The sequence below is a fragment of the Triturus cristatus genome, chromosome 1_1 (genome assembly GCF_964204655.1).
Source record: "Triturus cristatus chromosome 1_1, aTriCri1.1, whole genome shotgun sequence".
Lineage (NCBI taxonomy): Eukaryota > Metazoa > Chordata > Amphibia > Caudata > Salamandridae > Triturus > Triturus cristatus.
The window spans coordinates 118,448,985-118,474,058 of NC_140579.1; the positions used below are offsets into that span (position 1 = coordinate 118,448,985).

General features: G+C 45.5%; 3 pseudogenes; all 3 read right to left on the reverse strand.

Moving 5' to 3' along the window:
• Positions 1 to 664: 664 nt before the first annotated feature.
• Positions 665 to 2,086, reverse strand: LOC146869719 (uncharacterized; annotated as a pseudogene).
• A 396-nt stretch (positions 2,087 to 2,482) lies between these two features.
• LOC146869720 (uncharacterized) lies at positions 2,483 to 4,547 on the reverse strand (annotated as a pseudogene).
• A 503-nt stretch (positions 4,548 to 5,050) lies between these two features.
• LOC146869721 (uncharacterized) lies at positions 5,051 to 24,503 on the reverse strand (annotated as a pseudogene).
• Between the last annotated feature and the right edge of the window lie 571 nt (positions 24,504 to 25,074).

Below are 25,074 nucleotides of genomic sequence, written 5' to 3' on the forward strand. Positions count from 1 at the left end.
GTCGTTGTACCTGTTGTTGCTGCTGTAGTGACTGCAGTGGTGGCCACAGTTGTGACTGCTGTTGTTCCTGCTGTAGTTGCTGCTGTTGTTGCTGCTGTAGTGGCAGCTGTAGTGTCACCTGTTTTAGCCGTTGTTGTATCTGTTGTTGCTGCTGTTGTGGCGGCAGTTGTGGCTATTGTTGTTACTGTTGTTGTGGCTGGTGTTGTTGGTGCTGTAGTGGCAGCTGTTGTGGCAACTGTTGTTGCTGCTGTAGTGGCAGCTGTAGTGGCTGCTGTTGTTGCTGCTGTTGTACCAGCTGTTGTTGCTGTTGTAGTGGCAGCTGTAGTGTCACCTGTTGTTGGTGCTGTTGTTGTATCTGTTGGTGGTGCTGTTGTGGCTGCAGTTGTGGCTATTGTTGTTATTGCTGTTGTGGCTGCAGTGGTAGCTACTGTTGTTGGTGCTGTAGTGGAAGCTGTTGTGGCAACTGTTGTTGGTGCTACTGTTGTATCTGTTGTTGCTGCTGTTGTGGCTGCAGTTGTGGCTTTTGCTGTTACTGCTGTTGTGGCTACAGTGGTGGCTATTGTTATTGGTGCTGTAGTGGCAGCTGTTGTGGCAACTGTTGTTGCTGCTGTAGTGGCAGCTGTAGTTGGTGCTGTTGTTGGTCCTGTTGTACCAGCTGTTGTTGCTACTGTAGTGGCAGCTGTAGTGTCACCTGTTGTTGGTGCTGCCGTTGTATCTGTTGTTGCTGCTCTTGTGGCTGCTGTTGTTGGTGCTGTAGTGGCAGCTGTTGTGGCGGCTGTTGTGGCGACTGTTGTTGCTGCTGTAGTGACAGCTGTTGTGGCGGCCGTTGTGGCAAATGTTGTTCCTGCTGTAGTGACAGCTGTTGTGGCAGCTGAAGTGGCAGCTGTAGTGGCAGCTGTAGTGTCACCTGTTGTTCCTGCTGTAGTTGCTGCTGTTGTTGCTGCTGTAGTGACAGCTGTAGTGTCACCTGTTTTAGCCGTTGTTGTATCTGTTGTTGCTTTTGTTGTGGCGGCAGTTGTGGCTATTGTTGTTACTGTTGTTGTGGCTGCTGTTGTTGGTGCTGTAGTGGCAGCTGTTGTGGCAACTGTTGTTGCTGCTGTAGTGGCAGCTGTAGTGGCTGCTGTTGTTGCTGCTGTTGTACCAGCTGTTGTTGCTGTTGTAGGGGCAGCTGTAGTGTCACCTGTTGTTGGTGCTGTTGTTGTATCTGTTGGTGGTGCTGTTGTGGCTGCAGTTGTGGCTATTGTTGTTATTGCTGTTGTGGCTGCAGTGGTAGCTACTGTTGTTGGTGCTGTAGTGGAAGCTGTTGTGGCAACTGTTGTTGGTGCTACTGTTGTATCTGTTGTTGCTGCTGTTGTGGCTGCAGTTGTGGCTTTTGTTGTTACTGCTGTTGTGGCTACAGTGGTGGCTATTGTTGTTGGTGCTGTAGTGGCAGCTGTTGTGGCAACTGTTGTTGCTGCTGTAGTGGCAGCTGTAGTTGGTGCTGTTGTTGGTCCTGTTGTACCAGCTGTTGTTGCTACTGTAGTGGCAGCTGTAGTGTCACCTGTTGTTGGTGCTGTCGTTGTGTCTGTTGTTGCTGCTCTTGTGGCTGCTGTTGTTGGTGCTGTAGTGGCAGCTGTTGTGGTGGCCGTTGTGGCGACTGTTGTTGCTGCTGCAGTGACAGCTGTTGTGGCAGCCGTTGTAGCGACTGTTGTTGCTGCTGTAGTGACAGCTGTTGTGGCGGCCGTTGTGGCGACTGTTGTTGCTGCTGTAGTGACAGCTGTTGTGGCAGCTGAAGTGGTAGCTGTAGTGGCAGCTGTAGTGTCACCTGTTGTTGGTGATGTCGTTGTACCTGTTGTTGCTGCTGTAGTGACTGCAGTGGTGGCCACAGTTGTGACTGCTGTTGTTCCTGCTGTAGTTGCTGCTGTTGTTGCTGCTGTAGTGGCAGCTGTAGTGTCACCTGTTTTAGCCGTTGTTGTATCTGTTGTTGCTGCTGTTGTGGCGGCCGTTGTGGCTATTGTTGTTACTGTTGTTGTGGCTGCTGTTGTTGGTGCTGTAGTGGCAGCTGTTGTGGCAACTGTTGTTGCTGCTGTAGTGGCAGCTGTAGTGGCTGCTGTTGTTGCTGCTGTTGTACCAGCTGTTGTTGCTGTTGTAGTGGCAGCTGTAGTGTCACCTGTTGTTGGTGCTGTTGTTGTATCTGTTGGTGGTGCTGTTGTGGCTGCAGTTGTGGCTATTGTTGTTATTGCTGTTGTGGCTGCAGTGGTAGCTACTGTTGTTGGTGCTGTAGTGGAAGCTGTTGTGGCAACTGTTGTTGGTGCTACTGTTGTATCTGTTTTTGCTGCTGTTGTGGCTGCAGTTGTGGCTTTTGTTGTTACTGCTGTTGTGGCTACAGTGGTGGCTATTGTTATTGGTGCTGTAGTGGCAGCTGTTGTGGCAACTGTTGTTGCTGCTGTAGTAGCAGCTGTAGTTGGTGCTGTTGTTGGTTCTGTTGTACCAGCTGTTGTAGCTACTGTCGTGGCAGCTGTAGTGTCACCTGTTGTTGGTGCTGCCGTTGTATCTGTTGTTGCTGCTCTTGTGGCTGCTGTTGTTGGTGCTGTAGTGGCAGCTGTTGTGGCGGCTGTTGTGGCGACTGTTGTTGCTGCTGTAGTGACAGCTGTTGTGGCGGCCGTTGTGGCGAATGTTGTTCCTGCTGTAGTGACAGCTGTTGTGGCAGCTGAAGTGGCAGCTGTAGTGGCAGCTGTAGTGTCACCTGTTGTTCCTGCTGTAGTTGCTGCTGTTGTTGCTGCTGTAGTGACAGCTGTAGTGTCACCTGTTTTAGCCGTTGTTGTATCTGTTGTTGCTTCTGTTGTGGCGGCAGTTGTGGCTATTGTTGTTACTGTTGTTGTGGCTGCTGTTGTTGGTGCTGTAGTGGCAGCTGTTGTGGCAACTGTTGTTGCTGCTGTAGTGGCAGCTGTAGTGGCTGCTGTTGTTGCTGCTGTTGTACCAGCTGTTGTTGCTGTTGTAGGGGCAGCTGTAGTGTCACCTGTTGCTGGTGCTGTTGTTGTATCTGTTGGTGGTGCTGTTGTGGCTGCAGTTGTGGCTATTGTTGTTATTGCTGTTGTGGCTGCAGTGGTAGCTACTGTTGTTGGTGCTGTAGTGGAAGCTGTTGTGGCAACTGTTGTTGGTGCTAAGGTTGTATCTGTTGTTGCTGCTGTTGTGGCTGCAGTTGTGGCTTTTGTTGTTACTGCGGTTGTGGCTACAGTGGTGGCTATTGTTGTTGGTGCTGTAGTGGCAGCTGTTGTGGCAACTGTTGTTGCTGCTGTAGTGGCAGCTGTAGTTGGTGCTGTTGTTGGTCCTGTTGTACCAGCTGTTGTTGCTACTGTAGTGGCAGCTGTAGTGTCACCTGTTGTTGGTGCTGTCGTTGTGTCTGTTGTTGCTGCTCTTGTGGCTGCTGTTGTTGGTGCTGTAGTGGCAGCTGTTGTGGTGGCCGTTGTGGCGACTGTTGTTGCTGCTGTAGTGACAGCTGTTGTGGCAGCCGTTGTAGCGACTGTTGTTGCTGCTGTAGTGACAGCTGTTGTGGCGGCCGTTGTGGCGACTGTTGTTGCTGCTGTAGTGACAGCTGTTGTGGCAGCTGAAGTGGTAGCTGTAGTGGCAGCTGTAGTGTCACCTGTTGTTGGTGATGTCGTTGTACCTGTTGTTGCTGCTGTAGTGACTGCAGTGGTGGCCACAGTTGTGACTGCTGTTGTTCCTGCTGTAGTTGCTGCTGTTGTTGCTGCTGTAGTGGCAGCTGTAGTGTCACCTGTTTTAGCCGTTGTTGTATCTGTTGTTGCTGCTGTTGTGGCGGCTGTTGTGGCTATTGTTGTTACTGTTGTTGTGGCTGCTGTTGCTGGTGCTGTAGTGGCAGCTGTTGTGGCAACTGTTGTTGCTGCTGTAGTGGCAGCTGTAGTGGCTGCTGTTGTTGCTGCTGTTGTACCAGCTGTTGTTGCTGTTGTAGTGGCAGCTGTAGTGTCACCTGTTGTTGGTGCTGTTGTTGTATCTGTTGGTGGTGCTGTTGTGGCTGCAGTTGTGGCTATTGTTGTTATTGCTGTTGTGGCTGCAGTGGTAGCTACTGTTGTTGGTGCTGTAGTGGAAGCTGTTGTGGCAACTGTTGTTGGTGCTACTGTTGTATCTGTTGTTGCTGCAGTTGTGGCTTTTGTTGTTACTGCTGTTGTGGCTACAGTGGTGGCTATTGTTATTGGTGCTGTAGTGGCAGCTGTTGTGGCAACTGTTGTTGCTGCTGTAGTAGCAGCTGTAGTTGGTGCTGTTGTTGGTTCTGTTGTACCAGCTGTTGTTGCTACTGTAGTGGCAGCTGTAGTGTCACCTGTTGTTGGTGCTGCCGTTGTATCTGTTGTTGCTGCTCTTGTGGCTGCTGTTGTTGGTGCTGTAGTGGCAGCTGTTGTGGCGGCTGTTGTGGCGACTGTTGTTGCTGCTGTAGTGACAGCTGTTGTGGCAGCTGTTGTAGCGACTGTTGTTGCTGCTGTAGTGACAGCTGTTGTGGCAGCCGTTGTAGCGACTGTTGTTGCTGCTGTAGTGACAGCTGTTGTGGCGGCCATTGTGGCGACTGTTGTTGCTGCTGTAGTGGCAGCTGAAGTGGCAGCTGTAGTGGCAGCTGTAGTGTCACCTGTTGTTGGTGATGTCGTTGTACCTGTTGTTGCTGCTGTAGTGACTGCAGTGGTGGCCACAGTTGTGACTGCTGTTGCTCCTGCTGTAGTTGCTGCTGTTGTTGCTGCTGTAGTGGCAGCTGTAGTGTCACCTGTTTTAGCCGTTGTTGTATCTGTTGTTGCTGCTGTTGTGGCGGCAGTTGTGGCTATTGTTACTGTTGTTGTGGCTGCTGTTGTTGGTGCTGTAGTGGCAGCTGTTGTGGCAACTGTTGTTGCTGCTGTAGTGGCAGCTGTAGTGGCTGCTGGTGTTGCTGCTGTTGTACCAGCTGTTGTTGCTGTTGTAGTGGCAGCTGTAGTGTCACCTGTTGTTGGTGCTGTTGTTGTATCTGTTGGTGGTGCTGTTGTGGCTGCAGTTGTGGCTATTGTTGTTATTGCTGTTGTGGCTGCAGTGGTAGCTACTGTTGTGGGTGCTGTAGTGGAAGCTGTTGTGGCAACTGTTGTTGGTTCTATTGTTGTATCTGTTGTTGCTGCTGTTGTGGCTGCAGTTGTGGCTTTTGTTGTTACTGCTGTTGTGGCTACAGTGGTGGCTATTGTTATTGGTGCTGTAGTGGCAGCTGTTGTGGCAACTGTTGTTGCTGCTGTAGTGGCAGCTGTAGTTGGTGCTGTTGTTGGTTCTGTTGTACCAGCTGTTGTTGCTACTGTAGTGGCAGCTGTAGTGTCACCTGTTGTTGTTGCTGCCGTTGTATCTGTTGTTGCTGCTCTTGTGGCTGCTGTTGTTGGTGCTGTAGTGGCGGCTGTTGTGGCGACTGTTGTTGCTGCTGTAGTGACAGCTGTTGTGGCAGCCGTTGTGGCGACTGTTGTTGCTGCTGTAGTGACAGCTGCTGTGGCGGCCGTTGTGGCTATTGCTGTTATTGCTGTTGTGGCTGCAGTGGTAGCTACTGTTGTTGGTGCTGTAGTGGTAGCTGTAGTTGGTGCTGTTGTTGGTCCTGTTGTACCAGCTGTTGTTGCTACTGTAGTGGCAGCTGTAGTATCACCTGTTGTTGGTGCTGTCGTTGTATCTGTTGTTGCTGCTCTTGTGGCCGCTGTTGTTGGTGCTGTAGTGGCAGCTGTTGTGGCGGCTGTTGTGGCGACTGTTGTTGCTGCTGTAGTGACAGCTGTTGTGGTGGCCGTTGTGGTGACTGTTGTTGCTGCTGTAGTGACAGCTGTTGTGGCTGCTGTTGTGGCGACTGTTGTTGCTGCTGTAGTGACAGTTGTTGTGGCATCTGAAGTGGCAGCTGTAGCAGCAGCTGTTGTTGCTGCTGTAGTGAAAGCTGTAGTGTCAACTGTTGTTGGTGCTGTTGTTGTATCTGTTCTTACTGCTGTAGTAGCTGCAGTGGTGGCTGCTGTTGTTGGTGGTGTTGCAGTGGCAGCTGTTGTGGCAACTGTTGTTGCTGCAGTTGTTACTGCTGTTGTGGCAGCTGGTGTTCCTGTTGCTAATGCAAAAAAATAAGACTCATTTAGGGGGTTATATCTATGAAGTATTATGTTTAAAGCACTTTTAAAAGGGAAAATCCTCCAGCATGCATAAGCTGAGCCCCAGTGGCAACAAGCTGGATGTGAGTTAAATGGACAAACCACCAAGAAGAAGGAGGGGACATGATGGGAGATCGATTGCATACAAGTACAAGTGAAGTTATAATAGATAGCTAGCGGCATGGTCTGAGGGGACTGCAGGCAGCCAGAAAGAGCATAGGCAGCAGGTAGGGTCTGCTCAGCAGAAGTAAGTAAAGATAACAGCAGGGAGCACAGCCTGCCTGCTGAAGCAGTGACAAATGAAGGAAACACTAACATTGGTAAATCACGCAGGTACATGAAGGGAGGATAGATGTTTAAATGGAGTGGAGCCAGCTGAAGGAAGCACAACCAGCAGAATGTCACTGAGGTAACAGCAGGGAGCAGAGATGTCCAGATGGGACAGAGCCTGCTGCAAGGCACACAGGAAGCAGGAGGAGGAGCATCAGGGAGCATAGACAGCGTGATGGATCACACACACAAATGTAGGCTGATGAATAGCAAGTTTGATCAAAGCCACTAACATGTTGTACAGCCAGGACAAGAGAGCACAATCTCAGCCATCTGACTGGAACACAGCAGAATAGAGCACGAGAGGGTGGACAGCAGAAGGAAGCACAACCAAGGAGAGTGAGCAGAACCACATCCATCTGACTAGAACACAGCCAAATAAAGAAAAATAGGTTAGGCTGCAGAAGGGAGCACAGCCAAGGAGAGAGACAAATCCACAGCTGTCTGACTGGAGCACAGCAAAATAGAGCACAAGAGGGTGGGCATCAGAAGGGAGTACAGCCAAGGAGAGAGAGCAGATCCACAGCCCTCTGACCGGAGCACAGCAGAATAGAGAACGAGCAGCCAGAGGGGCTGGGCAGCAGAAGGGAGCACAATCAGCCAAGGTGACCACAGGTACCAGACTGGACCACTGCCATCTGGCTGGAGCAAATCTAAGAGAAGGGAGCACCGCCAGCAATATGACCCTTGCAGCAGGAGAGAACATAGGTGTCAAGCTAGAGAAGAGTCAACTGCAGGGAGCATTTTTCATCAGTTAGCAGTACACGGTATATCAAGCAGAGACAGCAGTGAGATGTCTATATACTAAACTAACTTGCATAGAGAGATTCCTTTGCACTGAATCAAGTGTCTATGTCAGGTCTAGTTTGCTGAAGATAGGCAGCTCTTTCCAAGTAGTAAAGCTAAGGGTGACACTGACTACCCCCTCACAATCACCTCTAAGGGCTGGTAGGTCCAGTGCTGGACATTAGATATAGAGAAAGGGTGTCAGAAATGTCTAGCTCATACTCTTTATATGGCTACTTATCAGCATGGAGTGCCATGGTAATTCGATAAGGGGATGCTGAGTTATATGTGTCACTAGGGTCAGGCTGGTCCAGTGCTGGCCCTTAGACTGGGAGGGTGTCATGAGCTCCTGGCCACTGTTTGCAGGAGAGATTATTATTCCTGATGGATTTGCATGGACTTTATCTGGTTGCTTGAAATGGAGGGATTACAGGGCCCCAGGGCTAGTGACAGGCGGGTCCATTCCTTTCCATTAAAGAGAGAGGGTGGTGCAGAGGTTTTGCCCCTAGGGACAGGAGTGTCCTTTACTGGTCAAAGAGAGAGGGTGGTGCAGAAGTCGTGCCCCTAGAGACAGGCGGGTCTGTTTCTTGTCATTAAAGGGAGAGGGTGGTGCAGAGTTTGTGACACTAGGGATAGTCGGTCCTTTCCTGGTCATTAAATACAGAGGGCAGTCCAGAGCTCAGGTCAGGAACAGGTTGGTCTTTTCCTGGTCTTTAAAGGAAAATTGCCATTCAGAGCCACTAAGGAAAGGAGGGTCGTTCCTGGTCATTAAAGATAGAGGATGGTGCAGTGGTCGCACCACTAGACACTGGCGAGTCGGTTCCTGGTCATTTAAGAGAGAGGGCGGTCTAGTGTTCTTCAACCTTGTTTTTTTTCTTCTCCCCCCAATATACTTATACAGAAGTAGATTAAAGCATGCCCCATCCTGTCACTGTGACAAGAATGCTCTGCACTTACTCCGGGCAATCTCCTGTCTCGAAGTAATCTTTTATTGTCACTTTCACCGTATTGGCTTCCAGACCACATGGTGACCATTTAGTGCAAAGTAACCTGTCCACGACTCGGCTTTCTCTGATTATTATGGCCTTGACTATCTAATCTCTTATAGGTAATTCAAAATCTGAGTAATCTGCTAGGCCATTAATGGAATTCTTTTATGTTTTAAGGCTTTTCTTTTCGAGAGAATTGAGGTAAATTAATTTTACTATTCCCTACAGGTGTGTGCCTCACCACTGGTACATTTGCCTTATAATAATAAATTAGGACCCAGATCTTGTCTGTAATCACTGCATCCAGTATCCAAGATTTCTCTACAGGGTCAAAAATGATAACCCTATATCACCATTCTTGTATCTCATTTAGCTTTGAGACAGGTAAAAACAATAGACGTTTGCTTATCTCCTAAAGCGGTGTCAATTTAGGGGCTTCTCTCACAGACATTAACTAGACCTTCCTTCTCGTGTCTTCTCATCACCTTTATCTTTAGAAGTTTCATTGTCCCCCATATTCTTGAAAATAAAACAACATTCTAACTATAGCCCCAAAGTAAGACTGGCTGTAGGTCTAACTAGACAAATTTCTTTGTATATCCCTAACCCCAAAACTCAACCCCTCTCCATATCTTGCCAAACCTTGTTTGGGACCACCAACCCCTTTATCGGAGAACCAATCACGGTTTTCCACAGTCTGCCATTTAACCCAATGAATTTGATTCAAACCTGTTTTTGCATAATAATTTTATAATACCCTGTTTTATATAATAATTTGTATAATACCCGCAGTTACCATCTTCCATAATCACGCAGCTATCGTTACTGCTCACTCAAACCTGAGCTTATAGTGCATTTACCCACTGCCCTCATTTCAGTGCTAGATCCCCTCCAGTACTGTGAAAGGGGTTACTATACAGAAACTCCTTCTGGGTTCAGTACTCTGGGGGAATTTAGTTCTTGTAGAAAACTTTACTCAAGCATCTACCGCATTTTTCATTTAGAAATTAATTGCTCTCCATTTCTAACTATGATCAGTACGTTTTTTTTAACATTTTGTTTTCAGATCCAGAAAAAGCTTATCTCATGCTTTCTGCACTATCTCGTAAATGAGACAATTATATAAGTTGATTAGTACAATTCCAGTGACACTAGTGTGGCCACTGTTTGGGAGTGATGATTTTAATACTTGAAAAGACAATTTTTTATCTTATATATGTTCTGTTGATTAACGTTGCAGCCCTGAGGAAGCTCCAATTCTGTGTGCATTAGAGGGGCGAAACATGTGTTGGCTGAGTAATGCACCTCTCGCCTCTCCTCCTATGGCTGCCAAGAGGAGTATTTGTTCTGATCTAGAACACGGACAATGACTGCATCTGACATCAAAAGCAGTTGTTGTACCGTTCTACTTTACTGCCAACAAGCGTTTATGTTACTTAGGCACGGACAATGTATACACTCATGATAGCATAAGGTGCATAACTTACAAAACACACAACATATAACTGGACTAGATGTCTACTTTGCCTGGTGCTTTGCACCTATGAGAGGAAACTATATAGACAACATTATGCTATTTTGAAATTAGTGTCAGTAGCACCCCTTCATTACTTTGATCTAGTCATTTCTGGGCTTGAGGGCTCTACCCAGGCACAAGTGGGTGCAGCAAAAGACCACAGAATACTAAACATAAGAATGGGCTACTACTAGGCAGACTTGGAGTGGAGACCTATTCTATTATTACATTAAAGAGGGGGGAGAGGCTGCGAGTCACCGGAGTTAGGCTTACCCCATCTTGGTGTTACAGGTCTGGGGGCACAGACCTGCATTGGAGGGTGTGTCTTTTTTTAGGTGGTGCAACCTCAGATGGATGATTCTTAAACATAATAAATATTTGGTGGCATTTGGAGTAGGATAAAGTGTGTTTCTTTAAAGTTATGTTTGGAGGGCGCTGATTGGTCTAGTGCAGTTTCTAATTATGAGAGCAAGTGGGTGGGTGATAGAGAAGCAGGAAGGTACAAGTCGCTGGAATCTGAATGCTGAGATATGTGATGACTGGCTTGCTTTGAGGAGTTAGAAATGGAGGGAAGGTGTTCAGGCACCCAGCATCTAGAAGTGTTTGTTAAGACTTCAAGAAATGTGTCTAAAAGAAGCATAAATGTAAAGAAATGAAAGGCATAAGATACTTGACTTACTGGCAGATGCAGCTGTGGCATCTTGTGTGGTTTGTCCAACTGTGGAGATAAGAAGTCATGATTAGAACATTCAGGGGAGCTGGAACAATTTTTAGGGTGGGGGCTGCCATCAGTGTTACATCACAGAAGTTCTAGGGTTAATGAAAAACCCAAGCATGTCACAAAGAGCAATTATAGATAAATGAGCCACGCCTATTCAGCAGCAGCGTGGTGATGGTGTGGTATGTAGCTGGCAGTGCATTCTGGGGCTGGGGCTGTGGGGGACACTGACTGAAAATATATTATTAACACATTGTGTGGCAGCACACTGGCATTTACAGACAGCACATTTTCCATTGAAATGGGCACTACATTTCCACAGGCATACAGTTCCTGATAAAACTATACAGCGCACCTACGAACATGTGTGAAATTTGGGTCTCAGCAAATTTTAATCCTGTGCCCATGACCAAGGAAATGAGCAAGGAAAGTGTGCTAATTTGTTTTAATCCTAATCAAAAAATTATTTCCGTCATACATCAGAATTACAAAAGTTGTTCTTCACTTGTCCTTTCCTAACTGCTGATATATTTTGAAATATTTGTACAGTTAATTTACAGATATTTAACTTGTGTTGTTTTAGAAGACATACTACAGTCTTTCCTTTCACAGTCCCTGTACCCCAGCAATGTTGTTACATACTTCACTTTACAGTCAGGGAAGGAAAAGTAAAAAACAATCTCCATTTTGAAAGCATAAGCACCATTCTGTGAGCAGGCAGGGCCTGAAATTTGACCTCTAGCTTTAAATGCACAGTAAATTCAAGATTCAACCAATATTTAAAGGCATTTTTATTGCTCACTCATCTTCTGAAATCCCACATTGTGTATTTTGGGGATGCTGGGGCACCCCCTCATAACCCTACTTCTAGCGCCTATGAGAAAATTACATTTTTGTAGGTGGGCTCGAACCTGTGACCAGAAAGAGCAGATGTGCAGGCTCCAACAACATTTAACAAAACTCCTAATGTGAACAAAATAGAGGCCAAAGGGCTATGCTAAGTGGCGTAGTTTGAAGAAATTATAAAAAGAAAATATTCTTTTATAGCGAAATCTGACTTACAGGTATTGTGCTTCACTTTTTGTGCTTAGCACGTCCCTCACAAAAAAGGTTTCACAAAATACCATCAGGAGACTGGTTCACACAGTAAATATCTCTCTTCAAGGCATGTTCTATGCGGATGTATGTCGTTACAACGCACACTTTTACAACACATGCACTTACAACGCATGTTTTACAACGCAACATCCACTACAACGCATTCCATTACATAGCATGACACTACAACGCATGTTTAAAAACTACCTTTACAACGCATTCCATTACATCGTATACTACCTTTACAACGCATACCATTACAACGCATAGTATAGGGGTAAAAATTACTATTCTAACTCCAGGGGGTGCAACAGTAGGGTAAGTGTTGGATTGCGTTGTAATGGTATGCGTTGTAAAGGTAGTATGCGATGTAATGGAATGCGTTGTAAAGGTAGTTTTTAAACATGCGTTGTAGTGTCATGCTATGTAATGGAATGCGTTGTAGTGGATGTTGCGCTGTAAAAATGTTGTTGTAAGTGTAGTGCGTTGTAACAGTTGCGTTGTAAAGGTTGTTCACCGTTCTATGCGATCCGATCTCCAGCTGGTATCTCAAGAGTTTTTTGCACATTATCCATGCATGCCTCAAAAAGTTACCTGAAATCACAGAGTTTTAGGAATTTCATGAATTTTGTCTTAGCTTCTTATGTCCTTCTGTTGCTTAGCTCTTTGCACAAGAGAGGCTGTGTGAGAGCACTAGAGGCAAAGAAAGCCTCAGCTGCAGTCTGTAAAGACGACGCCACATTAATCTGTATTACGAGTCCTTATTTATTGTAAGTTCATGCTCCATCACGCTACGAGAGGGTGACAAGGCACACCTTGAGTGAACCTCCTCTCTTGTCAATCCCAGCAAATGACCTGGAACATTCCAGAACGTGCAGCTGATGACAATAACAGATTGGTGATGACACCCTGTATGGAGTCCAACAAGGTGCACATGTAAATACCTACCATCGTAACACAGACCTTCCTACTTCCATTACAGAGATGATCATGTTGTATCTGTAGAGGTCCCTCTAGAGGGCAGTACCTGGCTGAGCAGCTTTTCTTTCTGCTTCCTCTGCTCACAAGCCCTGCACAAAAGTTATTTAAAAAAACTCCAACGATGCTCTATGTCTTACAGGTGATCTAACAATAGCCCTACAGTGCGGGGTAGCCCCGAGCTCCAGGGCCCCCTCTCACGTTTTGTTATGCCACTATGTCTTGCCACTAGAGGGCAGAGGCTGGCGTGTCTGTAGTGGTTGCTTCTTTCTAATAGGGACTTGGTGGTTGTAGAACAATGGTGTTTCCTCTTTCCACTACACTAGGGATCATAAAATAGCTGCAGCTTTCCACTTAGTATTCAGTGCCTGGCCAAGTTGCAGTTTTCCCTCCATCCACTAGGTAACAGAGCGGGACTTGAGTGCAATGATTTCTTCCTCCCATTAGAATGCAGAGAAGACTAAGGCTACACTTCTCCATGCTGCCTCTGGAGGGCAGCAGAGTACTGCTGGAGTTCTCTCTGGTACTTCACAGTTGAAGGTTTCCACCCTTCCTGTTGAAGACAGAGAGCTGTATAGCTGCAATTCTTAGACCTTCAATGAGGCAGAGAACACTACAATTGTTGTTCTTTCTTCGACTAAAGAGCAGATCAAGTAAGAGCTGCAGTTCTCCATCCTTCCTCAAGAGGGCTCAGTCTAGCACAATTTTTCTTTATTCACCTAGAGCACTGTTTCTTAAGCTTCTGACTTCTGTGGACCCCCACTAAACCACTCCTGGAAGCCGGGGACTCAGACCTAAGCAATCACCAATATTTGAGCCTCAAAACAATGCCCAACAAACAGAAACAAGTATAATCAAACAAATACAGAATTCTGAAACATTTTATTTAATTCAAATACAAAAAATAAAAAACTCAATATTGTACTTAACCTGAATATCAGGAAAATAGTGATGTTGAAGTCGCATAGCTTACTCCAAGAAGTTGGTGGATTGTAGAAACTCAGATACAGTGCACACTTAAATAACTCAATAAGTGTCCATACGTTATTAAGATTCTAGTCTTTATCGACTCAGTAACATGTTGAAAACACAACTGCACCAGAGTTAGGTGTTTTTACTCAATATCTGGAATCCTCTGACATTTTAAGTGTGTACCGAATTTACAAGACTGTGTGCACAGGGCAGGTTGCGAAGAATAACTACATGTTTCTGTGCTTTTCCTGCCACTGCACTTTGAATCAGATCCGTGGAAAGTCAGAGATCTCTGCCTGCGCATGCGCAGTCTCTTTTTGGTGAGCTCTTGGGCTCAGAGTGGACTCCCAGTGATTCATGAACAGCAGACTATGCCCATGGCATATAGGGAAGGTTAATACAAAATAATTTGCTTCTAGCTTAAATTGAATAAAAGTTACCAAAAATGCTGCCACACGTGTTGCTGCAAAGTGGGAGGCCCTTTGCAAAGGTTGACTGATCATTGGTCTGTTAGTTACTGCTATAGTTGGTTGGTAAACTGCTACTAATAAGTAAATAATGTGTGTAAAAATGACAAACTAAAGCAATACTGTCACAAAATGGACCGCTCTATGCTTCATAATTGCCCCTTTCCTTGATGTATAATTTACTCAACCCTGCCACATAATTTGGTCCTCCCCTGTACATATTTACAGTAGGCTTGATTATGCCCGTTGGTCTGACCCCCTTCCAGAAGGGGTGGTGAATATGCTGGGTCAACGTCCTTTGTGGACAGCACCCCCCAGGGAGCAGAGCCTGGACTGATCAAGGGGGGAAGGGACAAGTATGCAAGGAATGTACCTGGCTTGACTAGCAGGGCGCTTTGCCAGGAACAGCAATAATGCAGACAGTGTAATTTGAGTTTGGAAGAGAGGTGGTATTTAATCCCAGGCTACATGCCACGGGCTTCTTTCTCCGGGGTTCAACAAAGAATAAAGGAGCATTAGTGAAGTCGATAGGTCTTGCCTCTGTGAGAGCTATTGTCTTTGCCAATGTGTTTTAGCCATGTTGTTCACCAGGATGGTGTCTGTTCAATATGGTTAAAAGTTAGTGGTGTAAAGGAGAGTGGCATAAAGTAGCGTACTCTGTCGTAGAGTGAAGTAGAGTGTGGTATAGTGGTGTGGTGTGGTGTAGAGTGAAGTAGTGTCATACAGTGGAGTTGGGTGGACTGGAGTAGAGTGTTGTAGTGGCATAGAGTGGAGTACAGTGGGGTGTCATAGTGTGGACTGGCATAGAATGGAGTGCCGTAGAGTAGAGTATTTTGTCATAGAGTGGAGTAGAGTGTTGTATAGTGGTGTGGCATAGAGTGAAGTAGTGTTGTAAAGTGAAGGGGATGTAGAGTGTCGTAGGAGCATAGAGTGGAGTAGGGTGGTTTGATATTGAGTAGAGTGGCATAGAATGGTGTGGCATTGGTTGGTGTGGAGTAGAGTTTAGCAAAGTGGCGTCGGTAAAGAGTGGAGTATGGTGCAGTGGTGTAGAGTGAAGTGGTGTTTGGTGGTGTAGAGTGTAGTGGAGTAGAATGAGAGGCATAGAGTTCCGTAGAATACAGTAGCTTTGAGTGGAGTAGAGTGTCCTAAAGTGGAGTGGTGGAGCATGGAACAGAGTGTCATACAGTGGAGTGTCGTACACTAAAGTGGCGTAGAGTAGAGTGGAGTGTTGTACAGTGAAGTGTGGTAGAGTAGAGTGTCCAAGTGGGGGGGCATAGAATGGGCGTCGGTAGAGACGGGTGGTATGAAGTGCAGCAAAACACACAAGATGATGGACGGAATGTTGCACATTGGCAAAACATTCACCCCCAGTCACAGATCTAGGTTTAATCCATCGTTATTTTGCTCACCACGCCACCCCAGTTCAGACATGGCCATATGCAAATCAGTCTTGACCCTGCGCCTCATGGGAACAGTCTAGCCCGAACTGCCAAGCCATGTCTTCCCTGGACCAGAATCAAGCATCCTAGGACCGGTTTCGGGGTTTCACCCCTCTTCAGCCAGAATAGCTTGACTCCAGTGGCATAGTGAGCACGGGAGCCACGTCTGGGCATACCCTTCCCACATAGGTCGAACAGCAAAACACACAAGATGATGAACGGAATGTTGCACATTGGCAAAACATTCACCCCCAGTCACAGATCTGGGTTTAATCCATCGTTATTTTGCTCACTACGCCTCCCCAGTTGAGACATGGCCATATGCAAATCAGTCTTGACCCTGCGCCTCATGGGAACAGTCCAGCCCGAACTGCCAAGCGATGTCTTCCCTGGACCGGAATCAAGCATCCTAGGACTGGTTTCGGGTTTTCACCCCTCTTCAGCCAGGATAGCTTGACTCCAGTGGCATAGTGAGCACGGGACCCACGTCTGGGCATACCCTTCCCACATAGGGCGAACAGCAAAACACACAAGATGATGGACGGAATGTTGCACATTGGCAAAACATTCACCCCCAATCAAAGATCTGGGTTTATTCCATCGTTATTTTGCTCACCACGCCACCCCAGTTCAGACATGGCCATATGCAAATCAGTCTTGACCCTTCGCCTCATGGGAACAGTCCAGCCCGAACTGCCAAGCCATGTCTTCCCTGGACCGGAATCAAGCATCCTACGACCGGTTTTGTGGTTTCACCCCTCTTCAGCCAGGATAGCTTGACTCCAGTGGCATAGTGAGTACGGGACCCACGTCTGGGCAGACCCTTCCCACATAGGGCGAACAGCAAAACACACAAGATGATGGACGGAATGTTGCACATTGGCAAAACATTCCCCCACAGTCACAGATCTGGGTTTAATCCATCGTTATTTTGCTCACCACGCCATCCCATTCAGACATGGCCATATGCAAATCAGTCTTGACCCTGCGCCTCATGGGAACAGTCCAGCCCGAACTGCCAAGCCATGTCTTCCCTGGACCAGAATCAAGCATCCTAGGACCGGTTTCGGGGTTTCACCCCTCTTCAGCCAGAATAGCTTGACTCCAGTGGCATAGTGAGCACGGGAGCCACGTCTGGGCATACCCTTCCCACATAGGGCGAACAGCAAAACACACAAGATGATGGACGGAATGTTGCACATTGGCAAAACATTCACCCCCAGTCACAGATCTGGGTTTAATCCATCGTTATTTTGCTCACCACGCCACCCCAGTTCAGACATTGCCATATGCAAATCAGTCTTGACCCTGCGCCTCATGGGAAAAGTCCAGCCCGAACTGCCAAGCCATGTCTTCCCTGGACTGGAATCAAGCATCCTAGGACCGGTTTTGGGGTTTCACCCCTCTTCAGCCAGGATAGCTTGACTCCAGTGGCATAGTGAGCACGGGACCCACGTCTGGGCATACCCTTCCCACATAGGGCGAACAGCAAAACACACAAGATGATGGACGGAATGTTGCACATTGGCAAAACATTCACCCCCAGTCACAGATCTGGGTTTAATCCATCGTTATTTTGCTCACTACGCCTCCCCAGTTGAGATATGGCCATATGCAAATCAGTCTTGACCCTGCGCCTCATGGGAACAGTCCAGCCCGAACTGCCAAGCGATGTCTTCCCTGGACCGGAATCAAGCATCCTAGGACTGGTTTCGGGTTTTCACCCCTCTTCAGCCAGGATAGCTTGACTCCAGTGGCATAGTGAGCATGGGACCCACGTCTGGGCATACCCTTCCCACATAGGGCGAACAGCAAAACACACAAGATGATGGACGGAATGTTGCACATTGGCAAAACATTCACCCCCAATCAAAGATCTGGGTTTATTCCATCGTTATTTTGCTCACCACGCCACCCCAGTTCAGACATGGCCATATGCAAATCAGTCTTGACCCTTCGCCTCATGGGAACAGTCCAGCCCGAACTGCCAAGCCATGTCTTCCCTGGACCGGAATCAGGCATCCTACGACCGGTTTTGTGGTTTCACCCCTCTTCAGCCAGGATAGCTTGACTCCAGTGGCATAGTGAGCACGGGACCCACGTCTGGGCAGACCCTTCCCACATAGGGCGAACAGCAAAATACACAAGATGATGGACGGAATGTTGCACATTGGCAAAACATTCCCCCACAGTCACAGATCTGGGTTTAATCCATCGTTATTTTGCTCACCACGCCACCCCATTCAGACATGGCCATATGCAAATCAGTCTTGACCCTGCGCCTCATGGGAACAGTCCAGCCCGAACTGCGAAGCCATGTCTTCCCTGGACCGGAATCAAGCATCCTAGGACCGGTTTCGGGGTTTCACCCTTCTTCAGCCAGGATAGCTTGACTCCAGTGGCATAGTGAGCACGGGACCCACGTCTGGGCATTCTGCATTCTGCATTCTGTCCATCAACTGTTGTTTTTGCATTTGTCACCCCGAGTGGTAAGGGTATGCCCAGACGTGGGTCCCGTGCTCTCCATGCCACTGTAATCAAGCTATCCTGGCTGAAGAGGGGTGAAACCCCGAAACCGGTCCTAGGATGGTTGTTTCCAGTCCAGGGAGGACCTGGCTTGGCAATTCGGGCTAGACTGTTCCCATGAGGCACAGGGTCAAGACTGATTTGCATAAGGCTGGGTTCAAACTGGAACGGCATGGTGAGCAAAAAAACGATGGATTTAGGCCCAGATCTCTATACTGGGGTGAATGAATGACTTTGTTATGCATTCTGTCCAACTGTTGTTTTTGCATTTGTCACCCCGAGTGGGAAGGGTATGCCCAGACGTGGGTCCCGTGCTCTCCATGCCACTGGAATCAAGCTATCCTGGCTGAAGAGGGGTGAAACCCCGAAACCGGTCCTAGAATGCTTGTTTCCAGTCCAGGGAGGACCTTGCTTGGCAATTCGGGCTGGATTGTTCCCATGATGCACAGGGTCAAGTCTGATTTGCATAAGGCTGGGTCCAAACTGGAACGGCATGGTGAGCAAAAAAACGATGGATTTAGGCCCAGATCTCTGTACTGGGGTGAATGTATGACATTGTTCTGCATTCTGTCCATCAACTGTTGTTTTTTCATTTGTCACCCTGAGTGGGAAGGGTATGCCCAGACGTGGGTCCCGTGCTCTCCATGCCACTGGAATCAAGCTATCCTGGCTGAAGAGGGGTGAAACCCCGAAACCGTTCCTAGGATGCTTGTTTCCAGCCCAGGGAGGACCTGGCTTGGCACTTCGGGCTGGACTGTTCCCATGAGGCACAGGGTCAAGACTGATTTGCATAAGGCTGGGTTCAAACTGGAACAGCATGGTGAGCAAAAGAACGATGGATTTAGGCCCAGATCTCTGTACTGCAGTGAATGTATGACATTGTTCTGCATTCTGTCCATCAACTGTTGTTTTTGCATTTGTCACCCCGAGTGGGAAGGGTATGCCCAGATGTGGGTCCCGTGCTCTCCATGCCACTGGAATCAAGCTATCCTGGCTGAAGAGGGTTGAAACCCCGAAACCGGTCCTAGGATGCTTGTTTCTAGTCCAGGGAGGATCTGGCTTGGCAATTCGGGCTGGACTGTTCCCATGAGGCACAGGGTCAATACTGATTTGCATAAGGCTGGGTTCAAACTGGAACGGCATGGTGAGCAAAAAAATGATGGATTTAGGCCCAGATCTCTGTACTGGGGTGAATGTATGACATTATTCTGCATTTTGTCCATCAACTGTTGTTTTGGCATAAAGTGCAGGGCATAGAGTGGAGGGGCTCAGAGTAGAGTACAGCATTATAGAGTGGAGAGGTGTAGAGGGGCCAGACATAGAGTGAAGGGACATAGAGGGTGGTATAGTGTCATAGAGTGGAGGAGTGTAGAGTAGAGGGGCTTAGAGTGAAGTAGAGTATTGTAGAGTGAAGGTGGGTTTCGTGGAGTTGAATGTCAGACAGTGTTATAGAGTGGAAGGGTATAGAGCAGAGGGGCTTAGAGTGGAGTAGAGAATTGCAGAGTGGAGGTGTGTTTCATAGAGTGGAGTGTCATTGAGTGTCATATAGTGGAGGAGTGTAGAGTAGAGGGGCTTAGAGTGGAGTAGAGAATTGTAGAGTGGAAGTGTGTTTCGAAGAGTAGAGTGTCATAGAGTGTCATAGAGTGTCATAGAGTGGAGGAGTGTAGAGTAGAGGGTCTTAGAGGGGAGTAGAGCATTGTAGAGAGGAGGTGTGTTTCGTAGAGTGGAGTGTCATAGAGTGTCATAGAGTGGAGAGGTGTGGAATGGTGGGACATAGAGTGGAATACAGTGTTGTAGAGTGAAGGTGTGTTTCGTAGACTTGAGTGTCATAGAGTGCCATAGGGTATAGGGGGACTTAGAGTGAAGTAGAGTACTGTAGAGTGGAGGTAGGTTTCATAGACTGTAGAGTCATAGAGTGTCTTAGAGTGGAGAGGTGTAGCGTGGCGGGACACAGAGTGAAGGGACATAGCGGGTAGTATAGTGGAGTGGAGTAGAGTTGAGTGGCACTGAGTGGAAGGGCATAGAGTGTCATAGAGTGGAGGAGCATAGAGTGGAGTTGAAAATTGTAGAGAAGAGGTGTGTTTCATAGAGTGGAGGGGCACAGAGTGAATGGACATAGAGGGACTTAGAGTGGAGTATAGTGTTGTAGAGTGGACTGCCATAGAGTGGAGTAGAGCATTGTAGCGAGGAGGTGTGTTTCATAATGTGGAGTGTCATAGACTGGAGGGGTGTAGAGTGGAGGGGCTTAGAGTAAAGTAGAGTTTTGTAGAATGAAGGTGGGTTTTGTAGAGTTGAGTGTCATTACGTGGAGGGGTGAAGAGTAGAGGGGCTTAGAGTGGAGTAGAGTGTTGAAGAGTGGACTGCCATAGAGTGGAATAGAGCATTGTAGAGACGAAGTGTGTTTCATAGAGTGGAGTGTCATAGAGTGTCAATAGAGTGGAGGAGTGTAGAGTAGAGGGGTTTAGAGTGGAGTAAAGAATTGTAGAGTGGAGATTTGTTTCGTAGAGTTGAGTGTCATAGAGTGTCATAGAGTAGAGGTGTGACGCCCGACCATACGGAACCTTCCTCTGCTTTATAAGAACTTGAGTATGAACATCCTGCTGCCAGATGACCTTCCTTCTCGACCGTTGTCTACTAATCTCAATCAATCAATGAGGGGCTTGTATAGTGCTGCTACGCACCCGTGAGGGTCTCAAGTTGCTGGGGGGGCTGCTGGTCACACTGGGTGGAGGATCATTCAAAGAGCCAGGTCTTGATGTCATTATTGAATTGGGTAAGCGACACGGATTACCTGAGGTGCAGGGGCAGGGAGTTCCAGGTCTTGGCAGAGAGGTAGGAGAGCTAACTTTCTCCATTTTTGGTCTTGTGGATCCTGGGGACAGAGGCTAGGGTGAGTTGGGCAGTGCAGAGTTGTCTGGCAGGCACGTGGAAGCGAGGCGAGGGTTCAGGTATGCTCGTCGTGTAGAGCTTTGAGGATGTTTACTTTGTGATAGCATTTAACAGATGCTCCACACATTATATACATAGTATATCTATGTTCCAACTTTATAACACGTCTCATAATTGTATTTTTTGGGTATAAAAATTCCATTGCAGAAGCACATGAACAATGCAAATTAACAGAACGTTAGCAGCTGTTGTTTAAAGCCAGGTTTTTAACACTATTCTTTTAGTATGTAATGCTCCCTTACATCCAAAATGGTCACGAAGATGCATTCAACACTATCATTTAGAGACATTTCTTTTATTTTGTTTTCAATTTGTGGTAATATTGTAGCACTCCACAAAATTATATTAATTGATTTTCTCAAATCCCTACAATATGAACCCTACTGGGACCTCAGATACAGTCTTACAGTGTTTGATCATCTCTGCAGTTATTTAAATAAAGATATGATAAGTGGACTCTTTGATTGTGCTGACAATCATCAAACTGTCAAAGCTCTGAAATTACAGGTGTTGGCTGTACACAGCTCAATGGCACCAATTGTATTCACCATGAAAGAATAAGAGGCTAAGTTTAATTGTCAGAATTTACAGTTGTTGTTGGCAAGTAATGTACTACTTTACTTGTAGAGGCAAGTTAACCAGTTAACCATTCTTACCTGCCATGTGAAGACGTAGAACCAGCAGCAGGATGATGCCTGCAAAGGGAAATTCTTTCAACGCCATGACTCCTGAAACCCTTGCTTGGCTGACTAACAATCCACACTCCACAAATAGCTGGACCAACAACTTCAGAAGTGTATCCACAAAAAATGGTGTCTTTTGTGCTACCTTTATGTATGCATCCATATGTCTGTATACACACCAGGCCATCATCCCTGACACACCCGCATTGTCTCTAAGTTGTCTTTAAGTTCATGGGAGTGGCTCTCAGTGCTGGCAAAGCCTCCACTCACTCATTGCCTGAAAAGTCAATTATTAAAATTGATGGCACCAAAATACAAGCTTTGTGAGATGATGAATGAGTGTAAAATGTTGTATGAAACTGGAATGCTGAGTGTAAGTACGAGCCGAAGTCAGATGAAACATGAGAGTCATCTGACGCACAGATATCCAAGAAAAGAACATTAAAACAGACTTAAATCATGTGGAGTTAAACATCATTTAATGACTTACATAAATAGCTAAAAATTGGTATTCTAGATACAGATTTACTTTGACACAATTTCACAAACAGCTGATTAATAATGACCATTTCCTCAAAGAAAAACATCAACAGTAAGACATATTCTACATTCAAATTATGGATTATAAAATTCCATTACAACAACAATGAATGCACAACTTCTAGATAAACCCAATCCAGAAAAAAAATCAATACAACCTCGGAAAAAACCAATCTAGAAAAAAAATCAGGTCTACACTTAGGTAAAAATACACTCCAGATAAGTATGAGCAATAAAAATAAATATTCCATACATATACAATGAATAATGAAATACGATTCAATCATAAAAGTACACTCTCAAAGCACACCATTAGCAATTAAGCAGTTTTCCAGGTAAAAAACAATTACCACCAAAGCATTGTTCTAGATTTAATGTTAGACAATAAAATGCAAGTTCAGATGCAAGTAGTCACCTGTAAATAGTTTCTATACACCACTGTCCAGCTTTAATACAATTCTAGAAACAAGCTAAGACAATAGAATATGTTCTTCATAATCTGATAACCAATAAAACACCATTCCAGATACAACTGTTCAACATAATAATATAAATATAGAAACTATTGGTCAATATCGGAATTTTCAAAACAATGAAAAATTATAGTTTATTTCGTGAACAATAATATTCCATCCCAGTTGCATTACTTGTGGCATTAGTGAACTAAGCTATGAGTGAACTAATCTATGTACAACTAATCAACAATAATTACCATTTCAGACACCATTGTTGAACAATAATACATCATTCCATGAATTATTTTAGTAAAAAAGACTGTCACATATTAAAGTAAATAATAAATCTCTTTCCTTATACAAGTCCCAAACAATTAAATACCACTGAAGAAACAATTAACAATGAGAAAAATTCTACAAAGAACCATAATACAATATAACATTCATATAGATAAAATGTTGGACAATGACTTGGAGGCACAGTCATCAGTGTACAAATAATTATAGAAAGCTATACTTCACAACATAATATGTTTTGGATAAATCCAACTACTAAAACCCATTATATATACACCTTCTCATCAATAAAATGTGTTCGCAGATACAGCTTTTCAACAGTAAAAAATTGTTCAAGTTCATCTGCTTAATAATAAACGCTGCTTCAAGTACAACCAGTCATATGAAGCATTACTCTGAACACACCTCTACAATTCTAAATCACCATTCAAACTGAATTGTTCAGTATTAAAACAACAGTCAATGTTCTGTTGTTCCAAAATAAAACACCATTGCAGACTCAACTGTTCAACAACCAAATGGCACTCTAGGTTTTCAATTAAATCAAGCAGTAACTTAGCCATTATTTAACTATGAAGCATGTTTTAAGACACAGATGTTCCATCATAAAAAACACTAAAGATAAGAACATTAAAGCACTATTCTAGATAGAAAGAATAAAAATGAGCCAACACTGCAGATATTCTGTCAAATTGCAAACAACATCCCAAATATACTGTTAAATAATGAAATATCATGCAAGATGAAGATCTTACGCAATAAAACACCATTCCTGATGCAACTGTTCACCAATAAAATGTTGTTCTAAAGTCAATTGTTCAGCAGTAAGTCACAATTCCAGAAGCAACCATTCAAAATGAAATAGGGGTTGAGATATATCTGTCCAAAAATAATATACATTCTACATATAACCGTTCAATAGTAAAATATCATTCTAAATTTACCAGTTTATCATTCCAGACACAGTTGTACAACAATAAAAGACAGATACAACTATTCATAACAAAAACCCCATTCCGCATGTACCTGTTCATTAACAAAGTTGGGGGAGAGGAGTTGGCCTAAAGGCTAGGGCGGTTGACCTCAAATCTGGGGAACCAGGTTCGAGTCTCGGCAAGGACGTGCAACATCCTGTGATTCTGGGCAAATCACTTAATCTCCCTGTGCCTAACAAAAATTAATGTGTCCTCAAGTAAAGCAAGTGGTGCTCGTGTAAAGCGCTCTGATACCCGATACCTTCAGGTCAAGTTTGTGCTATATAAACCTCATTAAATAAAAAGCTTAATGTACCATGCAACTCTAAAAAAAACAATGTTCCTAGTTCAACCATTCAGCTGTAAAACATCAATTAACATACTGCTTTGTATCTCATAATAAATTGTATGGAACAGCTTCTCCTATACAATATGCGACCTTGATTAATCTCTCCACTCTAACGATCTTTCTGACTCTGACAGCATTCTTACTGAAATAGCAGATGTTCTGAAACATTACTTGGACCTTTTCCCTCTTGCCTTGTGCACTGTTCCAAAAAGCAACTTTCAGGCTTGTCCCATCAGAATTAGTTTGTGTCTCTCCAGTGAAGACATACGTGATCTCCTTGATTGTGATGACTTCCATAAACCCTCCTGCAACTTTGATCACCCCTATCATGACCTTGCATTACACTTTACCATTGTCCTTCATCATAGATCACCATGTGCCATTCTCCCCTTAAGAAAACTAAACCATTAACCGTCTTTCACATGCAGCTATAGCCTATAATTCATGACACCATTCCCCAGAGCAGCCTTTTAGTCTCTCTGGTGTCCTCTCTTCAACAACTTTGGACCAACAGCAAAGCTCTGATCCAAAGTGGCTAAATCTGTTATTAATCTTATCCATGAAATCTTAGTCCTGACCGTGAGTTGGGGCAATGTCCTCTTCACAAAACAATATGGTTATGGTACTTCTTCTTGTATAGTTGACTATTTAATGTAATTGTGATGGTCAGTTTGGTGGAGGGTTTGAGGAGTTGGACCGGCATGTCGGGCATGCTAGCACTCTAGCAGTGTTTCAGTGCCAAACAAGCCAGTAGTAAATTGAGGGCTTGCACTTCCTGTTGAACCCCACTCCTCTTTCGAATGATAGAATCTGGAAATCAATGTTTCCAATTCTCCCCATCAGATTAACTGTGATCTACCACATCCTTCAGCAATGATGGAACACGCTATGGCTCAGCTAA